The sequence below is a fragment of the Gossypium arboreum genome, chromosome 2 (genome assembly GCF_025698485.1).
Source record: "Gossypium arboreum isolate Shixiya-1 chromosome 2, ASM2569848v2, whole genome shotgun sequence".
NCBI classification, from domain to species: domain Eukaryota; kingdom Viridiplantae; phylum Streptophyta; class Magnoliopsida; order Malvales; family Malvaceae; genus Gossypium; species Gossypium arboreum.
Window position 1 is genome coordinate 72496626 of NC_069071.1, and position 8340 is coordinate 72504965.

The window sequence follows — 8340 nt, forward strand, 5'->3', positions numbered from 1 at the left end:
TCAGCGAGTTTTTTTTTACCCTTTGCGAAGTTGATATTTTGAATTAATTACTATTATTAATATATTTTCATTTTTAATTGTAGTTTTTCCGTTTGTTGCATTGGAAAAGGTGTTAAAAGATTTCATTGCTTCTTTTATATATTCTTAAAGTTTTCATAAATAATATAAAACATTTAATTATGAAAATAAAATTTTTACCGAAAATAATATGTTTTGAATAGTAAAATATGGACATGTTATATTGTCATGTGATATTGACCTCAACAATACATCAATCATGATCAAATAATTCCAATTAGAATTTTTTCAAAGTGGTGTTGCCAATTAAGGTGGCGACACTAAAATTTTAAATATCCCCCGCTATTTTCACTTTTTCTTTACCATATATTATCGTATAGAATAGCAGTGTCATTGTATAAGGTAGCAACACCACTTTATCGAGAGTAAAGAAAAAAATTGAATGGTGTCGCCAACTAGGAAGACAACCTTGACCTATCATTTTAAACCCCACTTCCTAGACCAAAGAACAGATCTTTAGTTGTTTTTCAATTCTAAAACAAATTGAGAGAGAAAAAGAATCGAGTATTTAAAATTAAACGAGAGAAATCTTAAGTTTGAAACAGCGAGAAAAGTCTCAAACTTGGATCCCTATAACTATTAGAAATCAAGATTGAAGATTAAGGTATATTTTTATTCTTTTCAAAATTCCAGTTTGAGTTGATAAAGTTAGTTTGTAATTATTCTTTATGTTATTTCATTTTATTTTACTATTATGTATAATTAAGTGGATATATAGGGTTTATAATTTCTAATATGACTTGCAAAATAAATTATTTGATACAAAGTATTTTTATTGCTTTAATATGATATGAATTGTTTCAATAGAAACTAATATATATTTTTATTTTTAATTTAATTTGTAAATTTAGTATAGAAGATGAATGGCTGATTCTTGATATAAGTCCATTTCAATGGGGTAATTTTCCATACGGAAGTTGGTTGTATATTTGAATCGCGCCATCAAATAAGAATGAGGTTTAACAAGAGTATAAAATTTGATGATATCAAACAAAAGATTGGTGTGAAAATGACTTGACTTTGTGGGACGAGGATGTCCAAGCTATTCTACAATTTATAGTTTCGCAGATCTGTCCAAATATAAGGAGACGCAGCTTGTAGTGGATGATGATGTGGATACTATGATCGCACTATATTATTCACCCGATAACATTGAATCGGTTGAGTTGTTCATTGAGTTAGCAGATCTAGTACAAAATGTCACTTCATTAAATCAACAATATGGAGTTCATAACCCATATAAAAAGGTTCTGAAAGTGTCCGATCTTCTGTGCACAGGTTTTATAACACCCCATACTCGACTAGATAGTCGGGTCCAAGCTATGGGATTCCACATTCATTGCTGGAGCAACTATGATTGATTACATTCCCAATTAATTTTCAATACATTTCCTTAAGATCAAAACAACAATATAACATGTTATACAATCACATTTGAGTCTTATACGAGGTTATAGAAGCTCTTTAGATAGCTTAAGGTTGAATAAGGATCAAATTGTAATATTTTTGAACTATTGGGTTGACGTAACCTCGAGGGTTTGTTGAGAGTACATTGTTGGAAACACAAAAAAAAAAATATTTTTTCATGCCCTTTTTAACTCAAATTCATGCAGTTTCGGTGTAATTCTTGTCAAAAAATATAATATAATTATAAAATAATTAAATTGTACTTAAATTATTAACATATTTAATTTTTATTAATTTTATAATAAATTTGGATTATTTTGATTTATTTTCGACAGATTTGTACAAAAGGCGAAAATTGGCTCAACAAACACTACTAGAAGCACAAAACCGAGAAGCGATTTTTGAAGCATTGAGGTGAATTGAATTTTCAGCCTAAGGCGGTCCAAATTATGGATATTAGTTCATAATATAATTAATTTTAATTTTAATCTAATTTATTTTTGGTTAAATAATTATTATTAATTAAATTATGAAAGGAGGCCCAATTATACTAAACTAAGAGACTGATACAACTGAGAAAATGGGCTGCCCAATACCATCCCACATGCTGACCCAATCAGCTTATTTAGCTTGCAAAACAACCCTTGAAGTCTCCTTGAAATTGCATCCAAACCCCTCCATTTATCAAACTTTTGCAGATTTGCCCTTAGCTAAAATTAGTAAGTTTGAAAGCTTCAAACTCGCCATGTGTGTGGCCGACCATGGGAGAAGTTAATGGCTGCTGATTTTTTCTATTTTTAGCAGCCTATCCAACCTATAAATACCCCTTTTTCTGTTCATTTGAAACACACCTTTCACACCTTCATTCTTCACACTTCTCTCTCACTTTCCATCTTCAAAACCCTGCCTTTGTTCTCCATTTTCCCCTTCCGTTCCCTTGCTAATTTCCCCACTTGGAAAAGAGCCCTTCAACCACCATTGGTAGTAGCATTCAAGTGCTTATAGAAGCCTCGATTCAACAAGAACAAGCAGAGATGAAAGAGTGGAGCAAACTAGTCAAGCTCCGGAGAAGTACCATATTTGATTCTAGTCCCTATCCTTTAATTTTTATTGTTTTTGTTATGAACACATCTATGAATACTTGTTATGTTAATATGCTCAATTTAATTAATATGGCTTAAATTTAATTCGTCTTAGATTGATTGCATTTCGTCCACTTAAGTTATTAAAATTATGTTTGTATTGTTATAGGTCTTGGTAAATTGTTTGATTGAGTAAAGCCATGATTAAGTTAATCTTGCATTATTGTTGTAAGGTAAATAATGAATTAATTATTAAATTGTGTTGAAATTGTAATTAATGGACACAATACTTAATCAGTGCATGTTTAATCATCTAAGGTAGCTATGGGTTAAATTAGCGAAGGTATTAAACGGTACATTAGCCTTACATAACTGGTAATATTATTGTGATTAAACTGTTTCAATGCAAGTATACATTGTTACCTCACTTAATATTTTACTTGTTTATCTAAATTGATTAATTGTTTGAATTGGCATAGTGATATATTCAAGAGATTAGTTAATTTAGTGAGTCTGTATTTGCTATAGTTAACAAATTACCAAGTTGTCGTGAATTTATGTGTAACAACATGAACATTGTTTTAGTAATATTAATTAAGAAATGTAATTAATCTAACACAATTATGTCATCTTAATTAAAATCATCTTTTGAAATCGTGCATTGGAACTTTTATTTTATTTACTTAGTTAAACTTTAGTTTTTAATCATTTCCTCAAAATCAAAATATTTTTCTTCACCAAAATGTTTTTAATTGCATTTATAAATAATTTCTTACACAACCCTTGTGGGTATGATAACTCGACATTTACTTGTCACTTTATTACTTGTTGTGATTGTTTACTCTTGCACAATTCCATTGTTCCAAGTTTTTGGCGTCGTTGTTGGGGGTTATTTTAAAAGACATTATTTGTGAAATTGTTAATTTTGCATTTTGGTCTCTTTTTTTTGTTAAATTTTAATTCCATTTTTATTTTGTGTTTGTTTCAGGTGTTTATGAGTATTGATCGAATTATCAATTTACTCCACATAGACCTTGAGATTGAAAGAAATTTTCAACAACTTAGGAGACAAGCAATTCAAAGAAGGATAGAAGAGATGAACTATGAAAATTTGAACTAAGGAAATGGAGCAAACCTTGCTCAAAATCCTATCCTTATTGCTGATGATAGGGATAGCGCTCTAAGACAATATGCCGTGCTAGTGTTTCATGATCTTAATCTGGGTATGAGGAGACCCGAAATTGAGGTATGACAATTTGAGCTGAAGCCAGTCATGTTCCAAATGCTTTAGACAGTGGGCCAATTCAGTGGAATGCATACCGAAGATCCTCCCCTTCACTTAAGACTGTTTATAGAGGTGAGCGATTATTTCAAGCTAGCCGGAGTACCCGAAGATGTACTACAATTAAAGTTGTTCCCTTATTCGCTAAGGGACAGAGCTCGAGCCTGGTTGAACTCATTTCCACCACGTTCAATTACAACATGGAAAAAGTTAGCAAAAAGATTCCTCATGAAGTATTTCCCGCCTAGCAATAATGCTAAGTTGAGGAATGAGATCATTGTTTTCCAACAAATGGATCATGAGTCTTTGTATGAGGCATGGGAAAGGTATACAGAATTATTAAGGGAGTGCCCTCATCACGAAATCCAGTATTGCAGCCAACTTGAGACATTCTATAATGGTCTCAATGCTTACACGAGAATGGTAGTAGACACTTCTACTAACGGTTCTCTCCTTTCTAAGTCTTATAACGAGGCTTATGAAATCATTAAAAGGATTGCCAGCAATAATTATCAATGGCCAACCAACCAAGTAGCATCAAAAAGATGAGTCGCTAGAGTAGATGAAGTGGATGCTCTCACTTTACTAGGATCTTAGGTATATTTAATTTCTTCAATGCTTAAGAAATTTTCAACTAATGGGTTTAATAATTTTGCAGCTCAGCTGCCCAATCAATTTGAAAATAAAGCCTATGTCTATTGTGGGGAAGGACATTTGTTTGAAGAATGTCTATTAAACCCAAAATTCGTGTATTACATGGGTAATCAGAACCAGAGCCGAGGAAGGCAATGACTACAATCCAATTTTTATAACCCATCTTAGCGAAACGACACTAACCTTTCCTAGAGTAACCGAGAGGCTGAAACCAGTAACACTTACGCCCAACCTAGACTGACCCAGCCACCTGTTTTCACCCAACAAGTTTAGAAACCAACTCAAGTTGAACCTTCCAATAGTTTTGAGAACCTATTGAAGGTATATGTGGAAGAAAAATGATGCCACTTTAAGGAATTTGGAGAATTAAGTGGGCAAACTTGCTACTGAACTTAGGAACTGACCACAAGGTGCTCTGCCTAGTGATATGGAAAACCCAAGAAATCTAGGGAAAGAGCATTGTAAAGTATTGACATTGAGGAGCATAAAAACATTAGAGCCCAACACTGTCGAAGTTGAAGAAGAGCCAGCTAATGCTTAAGACTCAGTGGAAGTTCAACGAGTGTTGAAATTCCAGCTTTACCAGAACCAACATCTGCAAAATTTGATAAGGTAATTTTGGAACCAGTTAATTCTAATAACCTAACAACTTCATTAGATGCAAAATTGCCATAAAAGATGAATCAACCAGTTCCAGTAAAGAATCCTCCACCACCCTATCCTCAAAGACTTCAGAAGCATAAGCAACAACTCTAGTTTAAGAAGTTCCTAGACATACTCAAACAACTTTATACTAGCATTTTGTTGATAGAAGCACTTGAATAAATGCCGAACTACGTAAAATTTATGAAGGATATCCTGTTTAAGAAATGAAGACTTGGAGAATTTGAGACGGTAGCCCTGATGAAGGAATGTAGTGCATATCTTCAAGACAAGCTACCCCAAAGATGAAAGACCCTGAATGTTTTACCATACTTTGCAACATTGGAGCAACATATTGTGGTAAAACACTATGCGATTTGGGTACAAGCATCAACTTGATGCCCATGTCCATATTCAGAAAGTTGGGGATAGGTGAAGTTAGAACTACTACAGTTACACTTCAATTAGCAGAAAGATCTTTAGCACATCTAGAAGGAAAAGTTGAGGATGTATTGGTACACATAGACAAATTTATTTTTCCTGCTGACTTTATTATTCTAGAATTTGAAGCAAATAAAAAAGTGTCAATCATCCTAGGAAGGCCTTTCCTAGCAACTGGAAGGACTTTTATCGATATGCAAAAGGGCGAGCTTACTATGCGTGTTCAGGATGATCAGGTAACATTTAACGTTTTTAAGTCTATACAATTTCCTGACGCAGTTGATGGTTGTTCTTCAATATCCAAGTTAGAAGAATTAATCATGGAAAAGGAACTCAACTATGTTGAGGACCCATTGGAGAAATTTTTAACATTAGACCCTCCAAGTGATGAAGAGGAGAATGATTACTTCGCTTTTCTAGAAGCTAATGAAAGGGAATTTAATCCAAAATCCTGCTTTGAATCTTTAGAGTTAGAGAATAGAGATTATGCCCAACCAAAAGCATCAATTGAGGAGCCATTTAAATTAGAACTTAAGGTACTTCCCTCACATTTAAAATATGTTTATTTAGGTAACACTTCTACTTTGCCTGTAATTGTTTTAGTAGAGTTGACTGAACAGCTAGAAGAGAAACTCATACTAGTAGTGAAACAATTCAAGAAGGCTACCAGATGGACCATAGCTGATATTCATGGCATTAGCCCGTTTGTATGCATGTACAATATCATCCTAGAAGATTGTAACAGCCCATTTTTTGGTCAAATCAGAACAGTAGTTTTGAAACCACAAATTTGAGGTCAAAAAAATTATTTTAATATTATTTTAAGTTTTTACAGCATGATAGTATGTTTTTGTGAAAGTTTCGTGAAGTAATTTTATTGTTTGAATGCTTAATTCGGTAAAAAGGACTAAATCGTGTAAAGTGTAAAAGTGGAGTTCTATTAGCTAAAAGTATCTAATAGCTATAGAACCTTATAGTAAACGTCCTTATTTTATAATTTTACCATTAATAGTATGAATGGACATATATGAACATACATTAAGGTGTTTTGATGGTTATAAATAGTTTAAAAATGTAAATTAATAAATAAAGGTTAATAAGATAAAAGAAGGTCAATTATCATCTTTATTCTCCATCTTCTAGCTGAAATTAACCTAGGAAGCCATTAACAAAGCTTCAAGCATTCGGCCAAGCTCTCTAGCTTAATTGTAAGTTCATTTTCGTCCCGTTTTTAATGATTTCTATGTTTTTGAGATCGTTGTAGCTTATTCTAGATAGCCTAGGGACTATTTTGCAAAACTGTGAAAGATTTTGAAAGTTGTCATTGATGAAAATATGTGTTCTTTGATGTTTGATGATGAAATATAAAATCTTGTTGTTAGATTTACATATTTTGTAAAGTGATTTTGTGGAAAAATGCAAAATAAGGATTTATTTTTGAAAATGTGAAAAAGTGAAAATGTGAAAATGTGTGGTTAAATGTGTGAAAATATGATAAATATGGGCTGCTAGGGGCATTTTGGTAATTCAACTATCATGGGTATTGAAGAAATTTCATGAATTTGTGATTTTGTGTAATAAGGACAAAATTGTAAAAATGTGAAAGTTTAGGGACAAATGTGTAAAATAGCTCTAATGTATATTTTGGATTGAATTGAATAAATAGATGATTAAATAAGTTAATTTTGAATATATTTAGATCAAGAAAAGGAGAATTCAGATCTAGATTGGGGGAAAACTAAAGTTATCGACTAATCGACTTATTTTGTCGTTTCTACATTTGAGGTAAGTTCGTATGTGATAAATTTCAATACAAATGTATTTCATATGCTTTGATATTGCATAAATTGGAAATACGAGACTATGTATATGAACGATAGTGATTCAATGATGATTCGACATTCGAAATCCCGGTTGAACCTTAGGAATAATTTAGAATGCTAGTGACATGTCATTAAGGGATATATTGAGTTGGCTTCGGGCCATGATATAGCACTTCGGGTGCAAGTTATACCAATTTGGCTTCGAGCCATGCATATCTACTGATTTGGCTTTGGGCCATGATATTAGTACTTCGGAGATAAGTTACCTTGATTTGGCTTCGGGCCATGGTATAGGTACTTATCGTGTGAAAACCTTGAGTATCTAACTTCTATTCCAAATGGTTCAACGGGTAAAAAGAAGATGAGAATGTGTATGAGATTGGTATGAGATAGTACATGTATGTGAATAAATCATACTAGCTTTGTATTGGAGAAATTGTGAAGAAAATATATAGTTTTGTGATTTAGAAATTGAAAGGTTTGTTAGTTGATTTGAATTCTTATATTTGTAATCACTTGTTGAAATATGTGTATATGATTATATCAAGTTTATTTCATACGAGATTACTAAGCTTTATAGCTTACATTGTTTATTTTTTTTTTATGTTTTATAATAAATTGAAGGCTAGCTCGGATTCAGGGATCGTCGAAGATCGCTTCACACTATCTACCTATCACTTGGTACTTATGAATTTTGGTATTTTAAGTATATGACATGTATAGGTATTTTGAGTCATTTTAATTATAGGTTGATAAGTTGATAATGATTTTGGTTATTTGTAATGGATTGTAAATGTATATGTTTTGGTTTGTAAATATAGCCATGACAATTGGCTTAATTTAATGGATTTAGCTATGTACATATATATGGATGAATAGTGGTTATTGTGAGTTCATGGATGAATATGTGAATAACTTATATTATGAGGCT

At 32.1% G+C, this 8340-nt stretch overlaps 1 non-coding gene across 1 annotated transcript; it reads right to left on the bottom strand.

Moving 5' to 3' along the window:
• Positions 1–4107: 4107 nt before the first annotated feature.
• LOC128289822 (small nucleolar RNA R71) lies at positions 4108–4214 on the bottom strand. The gene has a single exon (XR_008279466.1). It is a non-coding gene; the product is annotated as a small nucleolar RNA R71 (small nucleolar RNA).
• Positions 4215–8340: the final 4126 nt, after the last annotated feature.